This window comes from Balaenoptera musculus, chromosome 15 (genome assembly GCF_009873245.2).
Source record: "Balaenoptera musculus isolate JJ_BM4_2016_0621 chromosome 15, mBalMus1.pri.v3, whole genome shotgun sequence".
Lineage (NCBI taxonomy): Eukaryota > Metazoa > Chordata > Mammalia > Artiodactyla > Balaenopteridae > Balaenoptera > Balaenoptera musculus.
Genome location: NC_045799.1, coordinates 61,463,750 through 61,476,983, shown reverse-complemented (window position 1 = coordinate 61,476,983; position 13,234 = coordinate 61,463,750). Strand labels below are relative to the sequence as shown.

At 40.6% G+C, this 13,234-nt stretch overlaps 1 long non-coding RNA gene and 1 other non-coding gene across 2 annotated transcripts in view; one reads left to right on the top strand and one right to left on the bottom strand.

Moving 5' to 3' along the window:
* On the bottom strand, positions 1-72 carry TRNAT-CGU. The gene has a single exon. It is a non-coding gene; the product is annotated as a tRNA-Thr (tRNA).
* Positions 73-248: 176 nt separating this feature from the next.
* LOC118881228 overlaps positions 249-13,234 on the top strand; it is a 48,634-nt gene continuing 35,648 nt past the window's right edge. Inside the window, exons 1-2 of the long non-coding RNA XR_005016476.1 lie at positions 249-593; positions 1,938-2,031. This is a non-coding gene — a long non-coding RNA (uncharacterized LOC118881228). The remainder of the gene's footprint in view (positions 594-1,937; positions 2,032-13,234) is intronic.

Below are 13,234 nucleotides of genomic sequence, written 5' to 3'. Positions count from 1 at the left end.
AGGCACGGACGGGGTTCGAACCCGTGATCTTCGGTTTACGAGACCGACGCCTTACCACTTGGCCACCGCGCCTGCGTTAGAATGGCGGCTCGGCGAGCCTCTATTCTGGCGCCACTCCCGTGCGCTCGCCCTACGGGCACGAGCGCGGGCCCCAGCGCACCCGCCCGGCCCCGCCCCTTCGCAGCGGCCGGCGGGGCGGGGCTCAAGCGTGCGCGCGCCGGCCGCTCGACGCGGACTCAGGGAAACAGAGTGGGCAGGGAGGTCCGTCCGCCGCTGCGTGTCGGAGTGCGGCCGGGGACCTCGTCTCCGCAGTCCCCAGAGTCCCCACAGGCTCGGCGGGAGGAACTCGTTTGGAGCTCGGGAGTGCTCAGGACGCTCGCTGGCATTTCAGAGCCTGGGGTTCGAATCCCAGCTCCACCAGAGAGACTCCGCGACTTTGGACAGCCGGTCTCGGGGCCTCAGTTTCCCCTCTAGGGTGAGGCACCCAGGAGGCGGAGGAAAAGGTTGCTGTTCCTTTACTAGCCCGACCCCTCGGGCGGTCCACGGCTGCCCTGCATGGAGCTGACGCTCAACGAGGGTTGTTGAATGAATGTGTAAGTTTTCTGAAATAAAAAGCCCCAAAGCTCCTCTTCCCCCAGATTGCCACGGTTGAGCCCTGGGTGTGTGCCTGGCCCCGGGACCAGCAGTATCACTTGGGAGCTGGTTAGAAATGCAACTTCTCCGGCTCACCCCAGGCCTGCCCAATTAGACCTGCTGGGGGAGCCGGGCAATCTGGGCTTTAACAGGCTCTCCTCTAGGTGATGCCGCTGCGCGGGAAAGGCTGAGCCCCAATGCTCTAGACAATTGATACGCATATTCACATTTATGCATTCAAACGTGCCCTTTTATTTTTATTCAAATGGACTGACTTTAAAGTGCACTTTGATTCTCCATTAATTAATGTATGGATGTGTTAACTAATACAGTGGCTTGTAGTACTAAGTGATAGCATATATTATTTTAAAAATGAACAGTTTCTCTTATACATTAATGTGATGTGTACTATTACAATAATGCATCGTAAATTATATATACTGCATTATATACTATAATATAATGCATGGATGGGATACCTTATTCTCTTTAATAGCTGCACGGTTTCCCATCCAGTGGCTCTTACCACAGTTGATTTAATCAATTTCTGGGAGTAAGGCCTTGGGTTGTCTGCAGCTTTTTAGCTGCACAAAACATTCTGCTACATGCACCTTTGCCTCCTGGTACCAGTGATGCTCGCAGAGTATAAGGAGACATAAATTAAGAATGTCCACAGCCCACTGTGCAAGTGTATAGGCAAATGGGAAACCTATACATGCCAGGAAGTTGTGTTCACCAAGTTGCTTTAAATGTCACGGTTTGGGCAGGTGACTGGAAAAGGCCCTGACATTTACCCTCAGACAGGAACTCTGAGATACTGCTCCCGGAGTGCTTGAGATCTATGTGCAAATCTCACTGCAGCTCCTTAATTAAAAAAAAAAAAAAAAATTGAACATTTTCAGAATTAAAATGTATTACTGAGCATTGCCTTTGAATGGTTGATGATAAAATTGGTTCCATTGCCCCGCTCCATTTTTTGGTGTTCACTGAGTTGTTGGAATTATTGTGCAGAAGTGATAGGGCTTATAAAAAGTGAAAAGAGATTAGCAAATGAGAGAACATCACATGTAAGCTGAGCCCAGAACTAACTGGCAGGTGGAATGGAAATGAGATTCAAAGCTTTCTTCAGCTTTGTCTTCTGAGGGGAGGGAGGGGATTGAATGATAGAGGTGCATCTGTATCTTGATGGGCAGGTGGGATGCCTGAGGTACGCAGGGTCTGGGGTGTCCTGAGGGAGGCTGGCCCTGTGACCTTCTGTGAGCCCTAAAGTAGAGAACACAGGTCTGATCCTACTTATCTCACAGGTGTAAGGAGCCCTGAGAAGCCACAAATCTTGGACACCTGGATGGAGGATCCGTCTTTCCTGGCCCCAGCGTCTTAGAGAGGTTACCTGCACAGGTAGGTCTTCAAAAAGTATTGTAGAGGAAATAAACATGCGATTCCTTTCAGTGTGGTCCTCCTTGTGGTTCTGGAGAACCTCCTTGGCCAGTGCCCTCCAGCTACGGTGCCAGCAGAGTCCTGGCGCTGAACCTCCTAGATAAGCCCTTCCCCGAGATTTTTAACCTGGTGCCCGCTGCACTCAAGACTAAGAAATCTGTGAGTTCACCAGAAGTGTATGTAAAATGTGTGTGTATGTGTGTGTTTCTGGGAAAGGGATGTCACAGTTTTTATCAGGTTTTCAGAAAGGCTTGCTGAGGGTCCTAGAAACCTTCAAGCCTTTTTACTCCCTCACTCCTCTGAAATGATTCACCCGAACCCCACTGAAATGCAGTGGGTCTAAAAGTGATTAACCACAGTGAGGTTGCTTGAAAAAATGAAGGTGTCTTGGAGACACTGTCTCCTTCCAGGCAGGACTCCTGCGGCCGCCGGCTCCTCTGTCGGGGCCGCCCTCAACACCCTCACCCCTGTTTGCAGCCCGCCTCCCTGCCCCCCGGCCCCCCCCCCCCGCCAGCAAGGGCTGCATCCATTTTAGCAGCACTTCACAGTGTGTGAAGGGCTTTCACCTGCGTTAGCTCCATGGAGCCTTGGTTGTGGCCTAGCATGCTCGGCACTTGAACCTGCCCATCTTGGGAAGATGCAGATGGACCCTGCGGCGGGGCTGAGGTTCTGCCTTTCTCACAACCTCCCAGGCTGTGCTGGTGTTGCTGGTCCAGGCCCTCGCTTTGAGAACCACTGCTTTAAAGTGTTGTTGCAGAAATTAATTTTCTTGCAGAGGAGGGAAGAAAAACCCCTCAGGCTTGGATATTTAGGTCGCCTGAGGTGACGACAGCAGGCTTTTCTCTGATAACCTAAATCAAGACTTTGCCTGAAGAAGGCTCACTTAGCTACTCACAGCATCCCTGCGACTGCACTGTCGGTGACGGACAGTTTAGAACCCAGGGCCAGAGCCAGAGGCCACAGCCCCCTGTCATTGCTTTATCTCATAAATTCAGGGTTTTAGAGCAGGCTTGATGGGGCCAGGAAGGTTATATGAACCTGTGAATTGAATGCGTGGAGGACACATGGAATAAGGGGCCGAGGACCAGGTGATGTGGTGCCATTGTACATTCCCGCCAGAAATACATGCGTTCCAGTTGGGTCACATCTTTCAATTCCTGTCTTTTATTTTTTTATTATTATTATTTTTATTGAAGTATAGTTGGTTTACAATGTTGTGTTAGTTTCAGATGTATAGCAAACTGATTAATTTTATATATATATATATCTCTTTTTCAGATCCTCTTGCATTATAGGTTATTACAAGATACTGAATATAGTTCCCTGTGCTATACAATAGGTCCTTGTTGGTTATCTGTTTTATATATAGTAGTGTGTATCTGTTAATCCTAGTTTATCCCTTCCCACCCCTTTCCCCTTTGATAACCATAAGTTTGTTTTCTATGTCTGTGCGTCTATTTCTGTTTTGTAAATAAGCTCATTTGTGTCATTTTTTTTAGATTCCACATATAAATGATATATAATATTTGTCTTTGTCTTACTTTGCTTAGTATGATAATCTCTGGGTCCATTTGTCTTTTTTATTTTAGCTACTCTAGTGGGTATGTGGTGGTACCTCATTTTAATTTGCATTTCCCTGATGACTAATGATGTTAAGCACTTTTTCATGCGCTCATTGGCCATTTGTTACATCGTCTTTTTTATTTATCTCTTTATTTATCTCTTTATTTTTGGCTGCATCGGGTCTTAGTTGCGACACGCAAGATCTTTCATTGTGGGATGTGGGCTCGCTAGTTGATGTGCGCGGGTCAGTAGTTGCAGTGCATGGGCTTAGTTGCCCTGTGGCGTGTGGGAATCTTAGTTCCCCGACCAGGGATCCAACCTGCGTCCCCTGCATTGAAAGGCAGATTCTTAACCACTGGACCGCCAGGGAAGTCCCTGTTACATCTTTTGTGAAATGTCTGCTCAAATCTTTTGCCCATTTTTATAGCATGTTTGCCTTCCTATTTTTTTTTTTAAACCCAGTCCTTTTTTTTTTTTAATAAATTTATTTGTTTTATTTTGGCTGTGTTGGGTCTTTGCTGCTGCCCGTGGGCTTTCTCGCTGCCCGTGGGCTTTCTCTAATTGCGGCGAGCGGGGGCTACTCTTCATTGCCGTGCATGGGCTTCTCATTGCGGTGGCTTCTTTTGTTGTGGAGCATGGGCTCTAGGCGCGTGGGCTTCAGCAGTTGTGGCTCACGGGCTTAGTTGCTCCACGGCATGTGGCATCTTCCTGGAGTAGGGCTTGAACCCATGTCCCCTGCATTGGCAGGTGGATTATTGACCACTGCACCACCAGGGAAGCCCACCTTCCTATTTTTGAATCATCAGAGTTTGTTGTATGTTCGGGACACAAGTCTTTTTTCAGATATATGTATTGTTAGTATTTTCTTCTACTTGGTGGCTTGCCTTTGCATGTTCTCAGTGGGGTCTCTCAAAGTGCAGAAGTTTTTAATTTTGATGAAGTCCAATTTATCAATGTTTTTCTTTTATGCTTTTTTGTGTCCTAAGAAAGCTTTGTCTACCTAGGTCACAAAGGTTTTCTCCAAGAATTTTTATCATTTTAGCTTTTATGTTTAGGTCTAGGATCCATTTTGAGTTAATTTTTGTGTATGGTGTGAGGTTGGGCTTGATGTCCATTTTTTCCCGTATCCAGCACCACTTGTTGAAATGATTATCCTCTCTCCATGCACCTGCCGTGGTACCTTTGTTAAAATTCACTTGACCGTGTACGTGTGGTCTGTTCCTGTGGTTTGTGTTCCATTGATCTGTATATCTATCTGTATGCCAATTACCACACAGTCTTTGATTGTATTTTATGGAGAGTACTGAAATCACGTATTGTAAATCCTCCAAATTTGTTCTTCTTTTACAAAACTGTTTTGCCTATTCTAGTCCTTTGTTTCCGTATGATTTTCTGTATACTTTTTAGAATCAGCTCATCAGTTTCTACAAAATGCCTGCTCGGATTTTGATTGGGATTGTAGTGAAGCTATAATTGAATTTGGGGGAAATTAATGTCTTAACACTATTGAGTCCCCCCATCTATGAATATTTCAGTTGTTTGTTGCTGGTGCCTATAAGTCTTGGATTCTAAATTCATTTTGTTGGCATTTCATCATGTGAGATTTCTGTGATTTTCAGTGGAAGAGCAGCTAGAAAGTTCGTGGTACCTGTGTTTACCTTCTTTTGGCACTCCATCCAAGCAGGAATCCCTGCCACATAGAGGCAGTGTCTAGGCCCCTGCAGAACATAGCAAGGTGAGGACTGAAGCAGGATGTGTTGCCTGTGTAACCTCTGAAAAACTGAAGGTCTCCCAGCTTGGAAAGAGAGGCAGTAGTTTTTTCAACTCCCTTTCACAAATAATGCCAACCAGACAGAAAATGGTACAAAGATGAATTCTGCAGAAAAATTACAGCTGTATAGAATGCCCTGATATCACCTCATCAAGTCAATCTTAGAACCTCTAACCCTGGAAAAATAAGTTTAAATTGGTTCATTCCAGAACCAGAATAAGATCAAGTTGGCAGCTACGAACAATAAAAAGTTTTGTTCTTTCTCTTTTCCCCTTTTTTTTTTTTTTCTTTCTTTCAGATACACTCTGAAAAGGTCAACCAGATTATCTGAGGCACAAACATTAGTGTGCAGAGTTGGTGACAGTTTTATGGATATAAAAAGCAGTCGACAGTAACAGGATAAATCGCTATTTCTCTTATTACTTGTCCTGCATTAGGTGGAGGACTCCCACCCTCTCAGCTCTCAATTCCCTCCTCTCTCTCCTCCTCCTTTTCGAGGTGACCACTCTTAGGAGTTTTTTTGGGATTTTCCCACATCTTTTTCTGTTGATATGTGTTTATACATAGGAAATGTGGTGTTTTGGGGGGGATGTTCTCCCCAACAAATGGTACATATTGTGCATATTTTGTAAACATGTCTTCTTTTTGATTTTAACTCTACAAAGCATCAGAGGTCTAACCATGTCATTCCCTATGGCTCTAGCTCATTCCTTTTAACTGCTGTGTTCTAGTCCGCTTGGGGGACTGTAGCACAGTTTTAATAAATCCCCTATTGCTGGCCACCTAGGTTGTTTCCAACTTTTCTTCATTACAAGCAGAGCTGCTCTTGCATCTTTGCATGTGGCTCCCAGTGCACACATGTGGAAGGTTCTTTAGCATAGATGTCAGGGTCATTGCTTTCCTAAGATAACTTTCTGCCGTACTGTAGCAGCCTTAAGCAAACAGTGCTGCAAGCATCTGCTTGCCGGTGAGTGAGCCGGCCATCAGTGCTACTGGGCTACGGGAGTTGCATTTGCTCTTGCTTGAGGCTCTCATTTTCAACTTTGTGCGGAGTTGGTTTGGATGAGGTAGAAACAATCAGCCACACACTTTGTGTGATGTCTTGGCCGAGGTCCACCCAATGTGGTGGAGACGTGTTATGGGTGTGAGTGTGTTGGTATCAAACAGAACAAATTCCTTTGGTTTCCAGTATTATGAGCTTGTAAGTAACATTATGTGAATGTCCCAAATGGGTTCCTTCACATATGTTGCCACTTTGTATAAAGTAGTACCAGCATCTCACATGAATGATACATGGTGTGTGTTTATTAGTACCGCAAAGAATCATTTATTTTCCTTTAGGTTTATTCATAGTATATGATATTTCAAAAACTCAAACCTTTACTCATTAACCAGGAAGTCATTCTGATAGACAGACATACAGACAGATGGATAGATAGATAGATAGGATGGATGTTGACCTTTTCCTAGGCCTTGTATTTTAAGATCATTGTTACATAAGTGACACTTGATCTAATGGGTTTCAAAAATTTTTTTTTAGCCGTTGCAAAGTTTTGGAGAATTTATGCTTGTTATTGGGGTATCTTCCAATATACACCCCCCCCCCCACCGCCTTTTAAAGCTAGGAGTTGAAGCAGTATATACGTGGTTAAAGATGAAATATATGTTATGAAGTTAAAAGTAACTATTTAAAGATGTCATCTCCCATCATCAGATGCCAATTATCCTATCCCCAGCTTTTGACGTAGGAGGTGATTATTCCCAGGGATGTTCTTGGCAACTTGAAAAGATAAATGGGTGTAAGGAAATGAGAGCAAATGTGATGATAAATTTACTTACAGAGCAGAACCTACCTTTTGCATTTTCCCCTCGTGGTTTCACTTTAGTGCTGTAAAACTGTACATATACACGTAAAACTTAGGTAGAAAAATGTTGAACGTGAAAGACGACCTTTTCGCTTTTTCCTTGTTCCATTATGGACAAGTTAGAATTGCTTTTCTGGAAACATGAGTAAGATTTTATTGGAAACATTTTGCTGTTCTTCTCTCTCCTTTCATGGTTCTTAAAAAGCTGTCACTGTGTTTTCTTGTGATGCTTTCTGTCTCTGTAACTGCTCGTTGGACCAACTAGAGGCCTTGGAAGTGTGAACGGTTCCTCTGGCGTTTACCTCTGTTTGTTTGCCAGTTGTCACGGTATATTAGTGAGTGCTATTTAATCCCATGCTAGCTCTAAAAATAACACGATGGGAAATATCTAGAGAAAGTTTAAACACTACATCCAGATCTCAGCTTATCTCAAATAAAAGCCACTAGTTCCATTCAGGTAAAAACACCTGTAGAAATCCAGGGTGGCTTTTTTCTTTTGAATTGGGGTTTTGGTTTTTGGTTTTTGGTTGTTTCTTCCTGTCATTTTGTAATCCATCTCCCCCACCCTCCAACAACCATTCTGCTTTCTGTCACTATCTGTTAGTTTGCATATCCTAGAATTTTATATAAATGGACTCGAAACAGTGTGTATTCTTTTTCTTTTTTTTTAAAAATTGGGGACTTCCGTGGCAGTGCAGTGGTTGAGACGCCATGCTTCCAATGCAGGGGGGCACAGTTTGGATACCTAGTCGGAGAACTAAGATCCTACGTGCCGCGTGGTGCAGCCAAAACAATATATATGTAAAATTGAAGTATAGTTAATTTACAGTGTTGTGTTAATTACTGCTGTACAGCAAAGTGATTCAGTTATATATATATATACACACACATACATTCTTTTTAAAAAAATATTCTTTTCCATTGTGGTTTATCATAGGATATTGAATGTAGTTCTCTGTGCTATATAGTAGGAACTTGTTGTTTTATGTATTCTTTTCCTGGCTTCTTTCATTCAGTGTAATTATTTCAAGACCCATCCATGTTGTACATTATTGTGAACCAAGAGTTCGTTCCTTGTTACTTATGAGTGGTATGGACATTTGAGTTGTTTGCAGTTTGGGGCTATTACAAATAAAGCTACTATGAACATTTGTGTACCAACCTTTGAAAGGACATTAAAAAGCTTTCCTTCCTTTTGGGTGAATACATAGGAGTGGAATGCCTGGATCAGATGTTTATATTTTTAGGAAACTGACTGTTTTCCAGAGTGGTTGTGCCATTTTGCATCCCCGCTGGCAGTGTAGGAGAGTTCCAGTTCCTCCACATCCTCATCAACACGTGGTATGGTTAGTCTTTTTAATTTAATTTAGCCATTCTAACGGGTGGGCAGTGCTATTTCATTGTTTTAGTTTGCATTTCTCTAATGACTAATGAAGTTGAGCATTTTTTCATGTGTTTACTATTCATCTGTCTTCTTTGGAGAAGTGTTCATACGCCTTATGCATTTTTTATTGGGTTGTTTTTTGTTCTGTGTCTTTGGCCGTGACACGCGGCTTGTGGACTCTTAGTTCCCTGACCAGGGATCGAACCCATGCCCCCTGCAGTAGAAGTGCAGAGTCTTTTTTTTTTTTTAAATAAATTTATTTATTTATTTATTTTTGGCTGCGTTGGTCTTCGTTGCTGCGTGTGGGCTTTCTCTAGTTGCAGCAAATGGGGGCTACTCTTCGTTGTGGTGTGTGGGCTTCTCATTGTGGTGGCTTCTCTCTTTGTGGAGCACGGGCTCTAGGTGCGTGGGCTCAGTAGTTGTGGCACGCCGGCTCAGTAGTTGTGGCGCACAGGCTTAGTTGCTCCGCAGCATGTGGGATCTTCCTGGACCAGTGCTCCAACCCGTGTCCCCTGCATTGGTAGGCGGATTCTTAACCACTGCGCCACCAGGGAAGTCCCAAGGAAGTGCAGAGTCTTAACCACTGGACCGCCAGGGAAGCCCCCTCATTATTGAATTTTGAAAGTTCTTGATATATTCTGGATACAAATCCTTTATCAGATATATGACTTCCAAATATTTTCTCCCCTGTGTGGCTCTTTTCCTTCTCTTAACAGTGTTCTTTTAAGAACAGAAGTTTTAAATTTTTATAAAATCTGACATCTTTGGCTATAATTATGGATTTGTCTGTCCCTCCCTGAATTTCTGTTTATCTATTTGTTCTCCTTTGCATCATTCTTTTCTTGTTATATCTAAAAAAACTTTGCCTAACTCAAAGTAACAATGGTTTTTTCCTATGTTTTCCTCTAGAAGTTTTATAATTTGAGTTTTTACATTTAGGTCAATGACCCATTTATAGTTAAATTTGTATATATTGTGGGTTATGAATGGAAGTTCACTTTTTTGTATATAGATATCAAATTGTTCCAGTGTCTTTTGTTGAAAAGACCATCCTTTCTCCACTGAATTGCCTTTGCACCTTTGTTGAAAATAAATTGTCCACATATGTGTGGGTCTATTTCTGGGCTCTATTTTGTTCCATTGATCTATTTGTCTATTTTTACACCAGTTCCACACTATCTTAATTAATGCAGGTTTATAATAAGTCTTGAAATCAGGTAGTGTTAGTATTCCAACTTTGTCCTTCCTTTTGACTATTCTAGTTCCTTTATATTTCTATGTGAATTTTGGAATCTGGTAACAATTTATACAAGCAGCCTATTGGGATTGCATTAAATCTTTAGGTCAATTTGGAGAGAACTGGCGTATTGACACAACCGAGTCCTCTAGTCCCTGGACGTGATATATCTCTTGATTTATTTAGGTCTTCTTTAATTTCTCTCAGCAGTGTTTTTGTCATTCCCAGTGTACACACCTTTCACATATTTTGTCAGATTTATTTTTCATATTTTGGACTATATTATAAATGATATTATTTTAAAATTTCAAGTCCTGATTGTTCATTACTGGTAGATGGAAATGCACTTGAATTTTTTATATTGGCCTGCTATTCTGCCACCTTGTTAAACTCACTTATTAGTAGTCTTTTGGTAGATTCCTTCAAATTTCTATATAGGCAATCGTGTAATCTGTGAATAGTGACAGTTTTACTTCTTCCTTTCCAATCTGAATCCTTTTTATTTATTTTTCTTGCCTTATTGTCTAGAACTTCCAGTATAATGTTGAGTAGAAGTGGTGAGAGAGGACATTCTTAGTTTATTTCTGATCTTAAGGAGAAAGCATTCAGTCTTTCAATATTAGGCATGGTGTTCCCTGTGGGTTTGTCATAGATGGCCTTTATCAGGTTAGGAAGTTCCCTTTTATTCCTAATTGGTGAGGGATTTTTTAAAAAATCAGGAATGAATGTCAGCTTTTTTCAAATGCTTCTTCTGTGTCTATTAAGATGATCATGGTTTTACATTTTTTTAGTTTGTTAATATGGTAAATTACACTGATTGATTATTCAAACATTAAACCATCCTTACATTCCTTGGACAAACTCCACTTGGTTAGGATATATTATCCTTTTTATATATTGTTGGATTCAGTTTTCTAAAATTTGTTTAGAAATGTTCTATGTTCCTGAAGGATACTGGTCAGTAATTTACTTTTCTAGTAATGTCTTTGTCTGGCTTTGGTGTCAGGGTAATACTGGCATCATAGAATAAGTTGAGAGGTATTGCCTCCTTTTCAGTTTTCTAGAAGAGTTTGCATATAACTGGTATTGTTTATTCCTTAAATGATTGGTAGAATTCACCAGGAAAGCCATCTGGGCCTGTGGTTTCCCTTATGAAAAGGTTTTCCACTATTAATTTAACTTTTTTTTAATAGATATAGGGTTAATCAGGTTATTTATTTCTTAAGTGAACTTCATGGTTTGACTTTCAAGGAATTGTTTCATCTAAGTCGTTGAATTTATTGACATAAAGTTTTTCATAATATTGCCTTATTATCCATTTCATATTTGTAGAATCTGTAGTGATGTCACCTCTCTCATTCCTGATATTGGTAATTTGTGTCCTCTTGCTTTGTTTTCCTGATTTGTCTGGTGGAGGTTTATCAATTTTACTGATCTCCAGGGACCAGTTTCTAGTTCTGTTGATTTTTCTGTATTGCTTTTCTCTTTATTTCATTGACTTCTGCTCTGGCCTTTATTATTTACTTTCTTCTATTTTAGGTTTAATTTGCTTTTCTTTTTCTAGTTTTTTTTTTTTTTTTTAGGGTGGACACTGAGGCCATTGATTTGAGAACTTTTTTTTTTTTTTCTAATAAAGGCATTTAGTGCTATAAAAGTTCTCTTCAGATACCGCTTTAGCAGGTTATCACACCACTTGATATATTGTGTTTTTATTTTCATTCAGTTCAAAATACTTATTTTCTCCTTTGGCTTATTTTTTTTGTCCCACAGGTTACACAAAAGTGTGTTATTTTCTAAATATTTGGGGATTTTCAAAAGGATCTTCCTTTTATTAATTCCTACTTTAACTTCACTGTGGTGGGGAACATGTGCTGTTGAAAAGAATGTGTATTCTGTTGTTGGGTGAAGTGTTGTATAAATGTCAATAAGGTCAAGTTGGCTGCCAGTATCATTTTTTTTTGTTTTTTTTAAAAATCCTTACTGATTTTCTGTTGACTTGTTCAATCAATTACTGAGAGAGGGTATTGACATCTTTGGCTATAATTATGGATTTGTCTGTCCCTCCCTGAATTTCTGTAATTTTTTTGTTTCATGTAGTTTGAATTTGTTGTTAGGTGCATAAACTTTTAGCATTCTTTTGACTTCTTAATGAATTTATCATTATGAAATGACCTTCTTTAGTAATATTCTTTGTCCTGAAATCTCTGAAATTTTGTCTTATATAAATATAGCCATTCCAATAATTGATTAGTATTAGCATGGTATACCTTTTTCTATGTGCTTCCTTTTAACCTATATCTGTGTTTTTATATTTAAGGCCTGTTTCTCATAGGCAGTATAGAGTTGAGTTTTGCTTTTATAGCCATTCTGAAAATCTCTGCCTTTTAATTGAATTATTTAGACCATTTACATTTAATGAGACAGTTGATATGAGTAAGTTTAAATTTATCATCTTGCTACTTGTTTTCTATTTGTCCCATCTGTTTTTCCTTCCCTTTTCTCTCTTTTTATACAGCTTTGATTTTGTTAGTTTTTATAGTTCCATTTATCACCTTGTTTGATTTATTAGCTATCACTCTGTTTTTTGGTTTTTGTTTTTAATTTAGTGTTTGCTGTAGGATTCATAATATATATCTTTAACTTATCACTGTCTACCATTAAGTGATATTATACCACTTAACATATAACGCAAACATTTTACAATAATATGCTCCCATTCTCTCTACCTGACCTTTATGTTTTTGTTTTCATATATTTTACTTTTACATATGTTATAAAGCCCATACAACATTTGTTGTTAATTTTGTTTAAATAGTTAACCTTTAGGAGATTTAAATACTAAAAAAAACTGTCATATACTTATTACATAGTTACCGTTTCTGGTGTTCTTCATTTCTTTGTGTATATCCAGACTTCCATCTGGCACTGTTTTCCTTCTGCCTGAAGTCTTCCTTTAACATTTCTTCTTATAAGAATCTGAAGACAGTGAATTGTTGCAGCTTTTGTATGTCTGAGAAAGTCTTGCCTTCATTTTTTTTTTTTATAAATTTATTTTTTATTTTTATTTATTTTTGGCTGTGTTGGGTCCTCGTTGCTGCGTGTGGGCTTTCTCTAGTTGCGGTGAGTGGGGGCTAGTCTTCGTTGTGGTGCACAGGCTTCTCATTGCGGTGGCTTCTCTTTGTTGTGGAGCACGGGCTCTAGGCACACGGACTCAGTAGTTGTGGCACGTGGCTCTAGAGCGTAGGCTCAGTAGTTGTGGCGCACGGGCTTAGTTGCTCCATGGCATGTGGGATCTTCCCGGACCAGGGCTCAAACCCGTGTCCCCTGTATTGGCAGGCGGATTC